General features: G+C 43.2%; 1 long non-coding RNA gene and 1 other non-coding gene across 5 annotated transcripts in view; one reads left to right on the top strand and one right to left on the bottom strand.

Moving 5' to 3' along the window:
* Positions 1-2,065: 2,065 nt before the first annotated feature.
* LOC109396037 (uncharacterized) overlaps positions 2,066-12,364 on the top strand; it is a 137,490-nt gene continuing 127,191 nt past the window's right edge. For all 4 annotated transcript variants that reach the window (XR_002126775.1, XR_002126777.1, XR_002126776.1 and 1 more), the window contains exons 1-3: positions 2,066-5,422; positions 6,342-7,103; positions 7,668-7,749. This is a non-coding gene — a long non-coding RNA (uncharacterized LOC109396037). The remainder of the gene's footprint in view (positions 5,423-6,341; positions 7,104-7,667; positions 7,750-12,364) is intronic.
* Positions 4,813-4,897, bottom strand: TRNAR-UCU (transfer RNA arginine (anticodon UCU)). Its single transcript is given in 2 exon segments — positions 4,813-4,848; positions 4,861-4,897. It is a non-coding gene; the product is annotated as a tRNA-Arg (tRNA).

Raw genomic sequence — 12,364 nt, 5'->3', positions numbered from 1 at the left:
ATATTTATGGCTGAGATCCAGCGTATAGTACAGTATAAGAGGATCAATAAATGTTTTGTTAAATCAAGTTAGGAAAATCCTTAATGGATAAGCAGTATCAGGGCTGCCTATGTGCAAGTGATCTAACAAAAGGCACAAAATACTTTTTTTTTCCTTATCAGCATTACAGTTTTCTTCCTTTAGCTTTTTAAAAACTAACTTTTTTATTAAAGAAGAAGGTAGGCTTATTATGAAAAAGACTCCAACATTACAAAGAGGTATACAGTAACAAAGGAGGCCCCACCCTTCATACCACTGTCCCTCCTGCCCCAGCACTGTTAACTGTATCTTTCCAGAAATTTCCAATGCACACACAATTACAGTAATACAAGTTATTACTACTAATATTAGCATTATTTAACAAATGGAATCATATTAAACATTTATTTGCATATCAGCCTTTTTCATTAATTTTGGACATTTTTCCGCAATATTATTATAGATCTTCCTCATTTTTTAAAGGTCTGCAGTGTCCTCAATTATATGAATCTACCACACTGTCTTCAAACAGATCATTAATTGGTCGGCATCTATGTTATTTCCAGTTAGGGGCATTCTAAACAATGCTGCATTTATGGTAGGTAATTAAATGTTAAACTTTTGAAATATGCAAAAATTGCAAAATGTTAGAATATTACAATAAATATACAACACAACTAAAGGATTCACTTCAGGAATATAAGAAGAGTTAGAAAATATGTTAATATATTGCACAATATTAATAGATCAACGGAGAAAAATCTCCATAGATTACTGACAAATAGGGATAGATATTCGCTTAATTTTATAAATGTGTGTATGTGCACACGTGTGTATGCCCACACCAAAAGCTACCATGATGCTTAGTGAAGAAACATTCCCATAAGGTCAGGAACAGGAAAAGTTAGCTCACTGTCGCCATTTTCATGAAAAACTAACATCTGGAGGTATTAGCTGATGCTATTACAAGAGAAACAATATGAGGCATAAAAATTAGAAAGGAGAAGGTAAAATTATCATTCAGCCTACCTTGAAAATATATTTGCAGAACACAACTTAACTGAAAAACGATCTTTTTAAAAACTGAGATATAATTCACATACCATACAATCACCCCTTTAAAAAGTACACAATTCAGTGGGTTTATATATGTTCAGAGTTGTGCAATTATCACCACTAGTTCCAGAACATTTCATTACACATACACACACACCCGGCCCCAGCAAAACCCCATACCCATTAGTAGTCATTTCACATTTCCCTTACTCCCAGTACCTGGCAACCACTAATTTACTTCCTGTGCCTATAGACTTGCCAGTTTTGGATATTTAATATACAGTTCACCTTTGAATAACAAAGGTTTAAACTGCGTGGGTCCACTTATACACAGATTTTTTCAATACCTGTAACTTTGGGAGTCTATTGATGTGGAGGGACGACTGTATGCACCAATCTACACCATTTTATATAGGGGATTTGAGCATCCACGGAGTTTGGTCCCGCGAGTTTTGGGGGATCAAAAGTCATTCACGGATTTTCGACTGTGCCCCTAACCCCTGCATTGTTCAAGGGTCAACTGTAAATGGAATCATACAATATGTGGTCTTCTGTGACTGGCTCCTTTTACAAGGAGAACACTGGCATAATGTTTTCAAGGTTTTTTCCATGTTGCAACATGAATCAGTACTTCATTCTTTTTTATTGCTGAATAATATAACATTCCATTATATGAATATCCCACATTTTGTTTGCCCATTCATCCGCTGATGTATATTTGGGTTGTTTCCACATTTTGACTATTAAGAATAATACTGCTATGAACAATGATATACAAGTGTGAACATACATTTTCAATTCTTTTGGGTATATAACTATGAACGGAATTGCTGGGTCATATGGTAACTATTTTTAACTTTTTGAGAAAAAACTGTTTTCCAAAGTGACTGTACCATTTTACATTTCCACTGGCAATGTATGAGGGTTCCAATTTCTCCACATCGTTGCCAATACTTGTTATTGTCATTTTTTTATTATAGCCATCCTAATGGGTATGAAGTAGTATCTCATTATGATTTTGAACTGAAAAACTATTTTAAATGCTGGATAGTTCAATAAGTTGATTGGATATAAATTATTTAATGTACCAAAAGCCTTCGTGTACACAAACCATAACCTGTTAGAAAATATAATGAAACAAATGATCCAAACCAAAAAAATTAACAAAGTTTATTTAAAAGTCAAAATATATATAAAGAAAACTTTAACACACTCCTGAAGAGCACAGAAGAAGGGCTGAGCAAATGGAAAGGAATAGGCAATCTTAAAAACAAAAAAAAAATTTCCCCTGCTACTCATAAATGGGAAAACTCAACATCATAATTAGTTCAGTTCTCCCTATATTAATCTATAAATAACATGACTACAACACAAATACTACCTAATATTAGAGCCAGACTAGCTGTAACTATAACTCATATGAAAAGACAATACAGAATTATGGTTTTATCCACAGATCCAGCCTTCCTGGGTGTTCATCCTGGTATGCTGCTTATTATTAGGTTGGACAAGTTACTTAATTCCCTGCATCTCAGATGCCTCTTCTATGAAAAGGGATAATAATATCTACCTGGTAGGGTTGTCAGAGGATTAAATGCATTAAAATGCATAATGCACTTAGAATAGTACCTGGTATATAACAAATGTTAAATAAGTGCTAATTATCAACATTATGTGGGAAAAATAAATCAAGAATAGGTAAAAAAAAAAAGTCTTTAAAAAAGTTATGAAAGAGGACTGGCCCTACTAGAATATTAAAATAGCACAATTCTGGTGAATCAGAATTAAGACAGATCAATGGAATAGAAGAGATGATACAGAAACCCAAATGCATATGAGAATTTAGAAAATGATAAAGGAAGCATTTCAAATTAGTGTAGAAAAGGAGGAGCATTCATTATGAGCGATTCTTGGACAAAATTCCCACTTCACTTCTTATACAAAAATAAATTCCAGATGAGGTAAAGATTTAGGTAGAAAAATAAAACCATAAAAGCACTAAAATAAAACACGATGAAATTATTTAATAATCTGAGTGCAATATAACCCCAAACCTAGAAGCCATCAAAGAAGACTGATAAATCCAAATATATGAATTTCTGTAAGACAAAAAATAAGACACCATAAACAAAATCAAAAGACAAATAACCCGGAAAGGAATAATTATAACACATATCACAAAGGGTTGGTTTCCTTAATATGCAGAGATCTCGCACGAACCAGAAAGAAAATGACCAATGATGCAAAAGAAAAATGAGCAACTCTGGAACAAGTAAATCACAAAAAGTAAATACAAATTAATCCACATATGAAAAGATGTTCAGCTTCACTCGTAATGAAGACATGAATTGAAACTACAACTAGAAATCTGTTTTCACCTGTTTGATAACATGTGGGCTATAGGGAAATAGGTACTCTTCACACATTGCTGGTGAGAGTAAAATGGATACAGTCTCTATGAGAGCAATTTGGCAATGTCTGTCAAAGAATGCACAAACAAACCTTTGGCCTAGCAATTCAACTTCCTAGAAATTTATCCTACGTATATATTTGCACTTGTGTACAATAATGTAAGCGCGAGGATGTTCACTGAAGCATTGTTTGTAATAGGAAAATATTGTATACGTAAATGTCCAACTATTGGGGGCTGTTAAGTCATTATGCTACATATGTACAATAGAACAAGGCAGCTCTACCTGCCTTAAGTGAAAGAGCAAGTATAGCATACTACCAATTCTATATGACCTATGTCACTAACATCAATAAACATATAGCGAGAAAAAATAAAAATGCTGAGATGTGCATAAAATCTGACCATATTTCCAAGAAATCCTTTTCACTAATGGCTTATAGAGAGAATTGCAAGCCTGGAGTATGGGGAACAAGGATGTTTACTTTTTTGACAATTTTAGATTTTGTATTTTTTTGCATGAAATTAAGCTTGTTTGTTACAATGAATGTTTAAAATTCCATTCATTCATGAATTTATTTGCATTTAGTGATATGGAACCGTCATCTTGTCCAAAGCTTTCAGTTGTCTGGAGAAGACGTATATAAGATGTTCATCTTTCCCTGGAGGAGCTGGCATAGTGGACTGCTGACCTCTGCACTGCCATCATGGGGGAGGGGAGCGGAGCGGACATTCATATCGGAAAGAGATATTTCTGGGCCCCACCCTGATCGATCGAATTAGAGTCCCGGAGTAAAGCCCAGGAGTCTGCATTCCTGAGAGGATCCCACTGGGATTCAGGTAGGTGACAATTTTGAAGCCTTCTTGGGGGGAGGGGCAGTCAGCCCGCGCAGCACAGGGTGCAGGTGCGTTTTGCCGTCCTTTCCTCGCTCCTCCCTAGGAGCCACCGTCGCGCTCGGGCGAGGGGGTGTCACCCCTGGGGCGTGGGGGCAGCTCTCCCGCAACACCCGAGACCCAGGCCTCCCCGCGCTCTCCTTTGAGCCAAAACCGCGAGGCCTCGCTCGGTCGCCGCCCGGTGCCGCTCTTCCCAGTACACGGATCAGGGTCCTAGTCGGTTGGGCCCAGACCCTAAGCCACCGACCCGGGGCTGCTGGGAGGTTGGGGGGCAGGCGCAGGACCCACGCGATTGACTATAGTTGGAAGGACCGCCGAAGCCCAAAGCAGAGGGGAAAGAGAAAGGGAACGGGAAGCGAGTTAAACCGTCTAGGAAAAGGAGAACAAACGGAGAAATGATAGGGGTAGAAAAGTTATAGGAGTAAAAACCACTACGACTCCGCCGGGACTCGAACCCGGAACCTTTGAATGCCTTCAGCCTCTAGAAGTCCAATGCGCTATCCATTGCGCCACGGAGCCACCTGTTGGAGTTTTTGCGCATTTGCTATATTAAGCCAGAGGCGACGGCCCGGCGCCCTTCCAACCGCCCCGAGAGAGCTAGCTCACGGCAGCGGCCACCCAAGTGTCAGCCGCAAGCCTCGTCTTTCCACGGCGACTGTCTTTCAACTAGGTCAGCGAGCCCCGCGAGCGAAGGGAGTCCGCGAGTGCGCCGCGTCCCGGCAGGTCTGTCTGAGGGCAGCCTCAGCCTGGCCTCCGACCCGCCCAAGCCGCCGTACCCAGCAGCGCAGGACAAATCACGCCCGAGCTCTCCCTTCCCTGCTCCCTTCCTGCCCGAGAGCCCCGCCTACCGGGACTCCCCGGCCCCGGCGATGCAGGCCCAAGGTCGGCCGTTGCGCCGTTAAGCCGGGCCGGTAACGCCGGGCACTTACGTCGCACCTTTTAGCGGCCGATCGCGAGCGGCGGCCCCTGGTGGATCCCGGGCTCTTCCCTGGTCGCCCGTGGCCGAGACCCGCCGCTGCGAGCGCGGGCCGCGGCGACGTCTGTGTGAGTGCTTGTGCGTGTTTATTTGCGCGGGGTTCGGTAAAAAACGGGGTTTGGGTTGCATTTCGCTCCCCACAGACCCAGAGCCGAATTTCTGAGGCATCCGGGCTCTGGTGGACTGAGGGGGGCGACGCGCCCCGCACCGCAGCATCCTCCGAAAGCTCGTCCAAGCGTCGGCAGCAGCTCCAAGCCCGGCTTCCGGAGCACACGGCTGCGTGGGCGGCCGCCGTGAGGGTGACTGCGCGCGTGGGGGCGCCGGGAGCATGCGTGGGCGGGCGCGGGCTGGCGCGGGATTTCTCGGGGGTGGCTGACTGCGGAGCCAAAGGCTGCTCAGAATAGTGCGGTCGCCTCGAATCAGGGGAGTCATTTCGGAAGGATGGGGGTGGGGGTTTCTGAATGCTCCAGTAATCCTCATCAGTACAACCCCAAAGCCCCAGGAAATAGACACTCTAAATAAAAACCGCGTGGTTGCTATGCAACCACCTCTGCAAGGCAAAACCCCTGGCCTCCGGCTCCAATCAGTCTGCCGTTTTCCAAGCCCCGCCTGCGTAGAAATTGGCTGAGCGAGGACTTGGCGCATTCTTCAGTCGGGTCCACAGCCGGCTTCTGCATCCAACCAGCATAAGCCACAGCCCACTCTGTGGTCCACGGTATTCCTCCCTGCCCAGCATGTCCAGGCCTCAAAGCAAAGTAGTCTCCGTCAGTGTTCTAAAGAGGGCAAGGGGGCTCCCAGGAAGATTCTAGTGCGGTAGGTATGTTTGTATTCTTATTTAATTTAACCCACAACAATAGTATGAGCAGGTACTATTGTCTCCTTTATAAAGAAGGGAAACTGAGGTTAAAAGAGATTAAATGGATTGTGTAGGGCTAACTAGTAAGTGTCAAGCACTGTGAAGAATCTGAGATTTTACCCTCTTTGCAGGCTAACATGTCAAGCTTGTCACGGTTTCATGGATGCTGACAGAACACACAAGACTACTGGATCAGAGATGAAAGACTATTATTACAGTAAAACCTGTAGCCAGAGTGTCAGCATGTTTGTGTTGGTTCCCTGAACCCCAGTTCTCAGGAAAATGAAGCAGATGGGCCCAGATATATGCTTGCACATAAGGTTGCATTACAGGAGAGAAATGCTGAGCTTGGGGAACCCACCATTTTACAGCAAGCAGTAAGCAAGCTTGCCCTGTGTCCCATAGGGAGACATTTCCTCATCTCTCAAGGTTGCTCACTGCAAGAATTTGCAAGAATGGGAGAGGCCGGTGGGATTGTCTCTCCAAACAGTAAGTGACAGGGTCCTAATTGCTGCCAGGCCTGTCTGTTTCATTTCACTATTATATACATAAAGTTCCTTGACAACATGCATTTTATGTTTAACATTGTTTTGTCCCTTTTAAGGTTAAGAAAATAAAACTCATGTCTTCCCATGCATGGAGGAATTGTCACATGTACAAAATTAGCCCTTAAAATAGGATATGACTTTAGATCATATTTATTTTAAAAATTTCTATTGAACTCTGCAATGTGCCAGGCACTGGTGACATCTCAGAGTCTTCACTGGTCCTTGGAATTGCACATGGCAGAACAGGGAAAAAGAAATGCTCAGTGCCCCTGTAGGAATACCATATGGAGGAATTCTGCCTGGGGACATTGGAGCCAACTCTCCAATGATGAATCACTGATGTGAGTAAGTAACAATTCAGAACCATATAAAAGTTTTGGGAAGCGGAATTGGGGAAAGAGAACTTGTGCTAAGGAAAGATATATGTGTCCTTAATGCCACTTAGTGAATCAAACAAAAAATTTTAGATATTTGATTCCTATCACTAGTTGAGACCAAACAAACCCCTTGTCTGTGTCATGGAAAACATTACCAAGATACATGGTCAGCAGACAGTGTGGGAAAACCAGGTTTGTGTGATGAACTCGGTGAGCAATCAAGGTTGTACTTTTTACGCCCTACAATTAGAAGATTGGGAAAGCCATAGCAGACAAAGGCTGCATGTATTCTCTGACAATAAGTGGCTTTTAGTGACTCTGGCTTCAGAGGCAGCAATGTTAGCATGTAAGAAGAATGAAAATGTGTATTTAGTTGCCCTCTGAGGAGAAGGGTCCAGTAGGTTTTGTCTTTCCCTTTGCTAAACCTGAGGGCTGAATTTTCTCAGGCAATTCATACAGTAAACAGCAGCCATTATACAACCTGAACCAGTTTCTGCAAGTAGAAAAATGACCTCTTCCTTCCTGCCAACAGAGGGCGCCAAAGCATGGTCTGTAACCACCTCTGAGCAGGCTGATCGCCCAGCTGCAGTTTGAGTTCCCTGGACAGCAAAACCGTAAATTAAAAACTTCATTTTGGTGTTTTAAAGTTCAAACCCATTATACGCCTCTGGGCGTCTGCAATAACACTTTTCATGTTTGTACAGCAGAATTATTTTTAAATCACTGTGTTTTTCTATTTGCAGTGCTTAGAAGCAGCTTCAGCTTTCCCCAAGAGGTCTAGAAATCTATATTGTTATATATTTTCACTAGCTTTGCTTTGTTCCAGAGGGAGAAGGTAGTTGGGATACCAGTTTAATTCGGTTCAGTAAGTATTTAGGGAGAATACAGCTGGGCCTACTGTAGGTGATAGAGTGGAAGCTTAAGACACAATTTAAGGAAACTTCAACTTCCTTGGGAGAAGTCTGACCTATGAATATGAAACAGTAAGCAAATAATGCACTATAGCATATGAAAAAGTGGCAAAATGTGATTGGACAACCCTACCAGTAAAATGGTTTTGAGTTTACACCCCCAAATAATAAGCAGTTACTACTATACTCGTTATAAAACATACCCCCAAAAGAAATTTGAAAAAGGTGCGATTTTTAAAAAACAGAGACTCGGGTAGTAGAGGTCAGGAGCACAGGCTGTGGAGTCAGCTCCTGGTGTTCACATCATGGCTCTGTCTCTTATTTGCAAGACATGAGCCTTAACTTTTCAGAGCCTTCTTTCCCTCATCTGAAAAATCCTAAAGTTGTAAGGATTCCAGGAATTAATTCTCGCAAAGTTTTATCTCAGTCCCGGCATATGGTAAGTGTGTGACAACTTTTTGCTGTTGTTATTAGCAAGCCAATACTCAATAAAGAAATACCACATCCTGCAGGAACAAACCACAATTCAAATAATAGCATCTGCTAAATTTATGGCAATCCAAGAAGCATTCTCCACCTCCCTATCCCATCCTACTCGACTACAGACATCATGTCCGCTACCAAACAGGACACTCAGCTTCTCAGACGGAAAACATCTACCTTCAGCTTCATGATGTCCTCGCAGTTCTCTCCCCCAAGAACCTTGGATGGATTATTATTTTCATCCACTTCGAACCACATAGTTTCTGAGAACTAAGGTGTAGTCCACCCCTAAAGGACTTAGGGAGACGTGTCTCTTGCCAAACAAAATCTACCCACAGTATTTAAATACTGGCATTTTTCAACCTAAAAAAATCTTAGCGCTGAGTTTCTCCCAAGCCAATAACCAAGCTATGTTAGGTGGCAATGTGGGAATAGGGGATGGAAAAGAAAAATTTCCAGGATGAAGAAATTTAGACTTTAAGATAGAAAAGAGGAACAAATGGGTCCTTATGGAAGTCCTGCTGGGGAATGAGGGAGATGAAGTTGGGCAGGAAAGGTTGAGGCCAGATGTGACAAAGGGGGTGCGAGGAGGCTTCATTCAGGATGAGGAAAGTGGATTTCATGCAGTAGCAATGGGGAGCTACTAGGTTCTTTTGGCATGAGAATGGATGTGCTTCAGAATGATTAATTTAAGGGATGGCGTGCAGGCCAAATGCAATAGAGGCTAAGGATCAGGCACACAATTACACCCCATTTAATTTGTACTTGGTGTTTTCCTATGACTTCTTCATCTCTTCAGCAAGCCATGATTGAGGGTCAAATTGATGAACAAAGAAAAAAGACATGTGCCTGGCTTACAACCTAATAGAAACAATGACAGGTACACAACTGTGATGCAAGGTAAAAATGTCACCAAGTGAGGTAGGTGCAGTGGTATGGGACTTCCAGGGAGGGAGGGAGGGAGAGAGGAAGGGAGGGAGAGAGAGAGAGATCGAGAGAGATAACATCCTGAGAGGAGTAATTAAGGAGGAAGGCTGCATTTAGAAAGGGCTACTGAACCTAAGGCCAGCTTGCACACACAGAATGCTGGGTAGGGGGTTAACACACAGACTGGGTGATATGAAGAAGACAGGCAGGCTGAGAAAATGGGAGAGGCTGAGCAGTCTAGTGCACAGTTTCTAAAAGGGTCCAGATAATTTGGCCTTAGTTGCAGTGGTGCTGGTGGAGAAGGTCACTGGGGTTCAGGGCGTTAGTGACAAAGTCAGGCGTGGATCAGCTCCATGGTTCTGTGTGATCAGCTCATTCACAAGAGGACAAAAATCACGGCTGAGTATAAATGGAGCATGACCCAGCCCCCAAAAGGAAAGGCTTGGGAAGAACTGGTTGCAAGACTGAGACTAGTAGGCTGGTGTTCAGAGAAGGGGTCTAATCACAAAGGGAAACCGAGGCAGAAACAGGTATAGCATTATCTGAGGCAGGTAGCACCAACAATCCCAGACCTTGCGCTGGTCGATTGGGGCTACTGACCAGGCTTCTAAGTCTAGTAGAGCCCAAGAAAGATATAGAGTCATCCTTTAGGTGGCAGTCACCACCTGGTATTGAGATGGTTGGACAAAGGCTAAGCCTGACCTGAGTCTTCAAAAGGAAACAGGCTTTGAGCCCACAGAAAGCACATTTATTCATTTAAGCACTGAGCACAGCTAAATGTCCGGCTCTCCCCTAGTTTTCTGTGGTGAGGACAAACGCTTTCCTTGTTCCTGTGTGTGTACCTGGTAATCTTGAGCAAAGTTAGACCAGAGAACATGGGTGGATATAGGAAATCGATTTGACATGTCAAGGGATACAGCTGAGAGAGTCAATGGAGCAAAGACTCGGAAGAACTTTGAATGCAAGGCTATGGGGCCTGGGATCGATCAGCCCATGTCACCTCCTCCAAGAACTTTCCCAAACATTCTTCTCCAGCCTAGTCTGGTGGTGGACAGGGGCTCCTCTTCTGGGTTTTCCAAGGCACCTTGGAAGCTCTATAATTTTCTGTTTGGTTTTCTGTTTCCTTCCCCAGACTATAAGCATCGTAGGAGGAAGGAACCATCCCTTCTTGTGGCTCGATCACAGGAAGCTCCTTTAGATAGTAATTGAGTCTTGCAGGCAATAAGAAAGCTACTTTACTATGTCCATAGCTCATCTTCTTCATTAGACCAGACACTCTTGAGAGCTAGACATCCTTGCTTAATAGTTCTAGGCAGTTCTCCCCAAGGCTTAGCGTAATGCCCTGAATACAGTGGGCACCCCATACATGTTGCCTGAAAGGCTTTGTGGAGGTAGAAGTTGATCTTCAATGTCCTAATTCTGCTTCCACTGACCCAGTTTGAGGGAGTGGGTCTTGAATTCCATGCCACCACCACCGAACACACATCTCTTCCTTCCAAGTTCTCACCAAACAAAGGCATTCCCCTACTCCGTCCCCACAACAGATAACCATCTATTAAAGCTTAATCTTAAGTCTTTAGCATTTAGAATAATGATAAGGCAGTAATAACACATTGTGCTAGGCACTATTCTGAGTTATTTGCATAGTATATGTGAACTCGCTTCAATCTCATAATAACCCTCCAAAGTAGGCAGTCATTGCCTCTGTCCCCACATGGGAAGGCAGACCACAGGGAGAGCAGCAGAACTGGTCCAGATGCCTGTCCCCAAGGTCCTAGTTACGTGCACTGCAGCTGCTTCTCCCAGAAAAGAGACCATGAGAGAACCAGTGAGCAACTGGGAACAGGCTTATTAGACCAGTGGTCCTCCAATTCTGCCACACACTAGAATCCTGATGTCCAGGGTGCACCAGAGACCTTAAATAAAAATTTTGGGGGTGAAGCCCTGTCAGTATTTTTTTTAACTCCCCAAGTGATTCTCAGATGCAGCCAAGTTTGAGAACCAGCGCTTCCTGCCCTTCCCACTAGAGTACGGACTATGGCCCAGGAGGATCCGCCTCACCTGGAAGCTGGTTAGAAATGCGGGATCTCAGGCCCCACCCCAGACCCGCTGATTCAGAATCTGCACTTTAATAAGATTTCCCCGTGTGATTCATGCGCATTAAAGTTTGAGAAGCACTGGTGTAGGGCTTAGATAGTTGAACTCTCATTAGTCCACTTGGGCTTCTGTTATTAGCATTAATTTAAGTCTTTAATAAGTAGATCTCAAAACTCCATCCAATAGCTCAGCATCAATCTGATTCATTGGTCCAAAAAAAATGACCTGAGGAAACTATGCCCTTTTACTTCCCACTGTGTGAGGAACTGAGGAAGAAAAGTTAGATTGCAAATGATGTTCAACAGAACCTAAGCTGAGTCCATTCCAGGAAAGGCAGAAGAATCGCTGCCTTCTGCCTTCTGAGTCAGACTGAAGGACATACAATCTCCGTTAGGTGCAGACCACACGTGGGCTCCCAAGCTGATTGATAAAGGAAGTCTTCCAGCCAGAGGTGGCCAAGCTTTCAGGACCTCAGCTGTTTCTTCATAGTGTGACTATTATAGACCCACAAATGACAACACCAATCCATTGATTGTTTCAATGGAGGTCTTGCTATTTTTCTTCATCTTTCTGACTCTAACAAGAAACACTGACCATTTTTTAGTTCTTTCATTTATTTGCCATTGCTTTTGAATGCCATTTGTTTCACCTTGTCTTCACCAAGTTCTTAAAGCTGCTTCACAGGGTGTGTATGAGTAAAAGTTTTGTAGGCAGTGGTAGTTTTCAAACCCTCATCCACTCTCTCTACCCTGTGACCATAGAATCTTGTCATTAAACCTGAGACCACTGTCAGTAAGACAGACTGGCTCGT

This window comes from Hipposideros armiger, unplaced genomic scaffold, assembly GCF_001890085.2.
Source record: "Hipposideros armiger isolate ML-2016 unplaced genomic scaffold, ASM189008v1 scaffold_501, whole genome shotgun sequence".
NCBI lineage: Eukaryota > Metazoa > Chordata > Mammalia > Chiroptera > Hipposideridae > Hipposideros > Hipposideros armiger.
The sequence above is the reverse complement of the archived record's forward strand: the minus strand, read 5'-3'. Positions and strand labels throughout refer to the sequence as shown.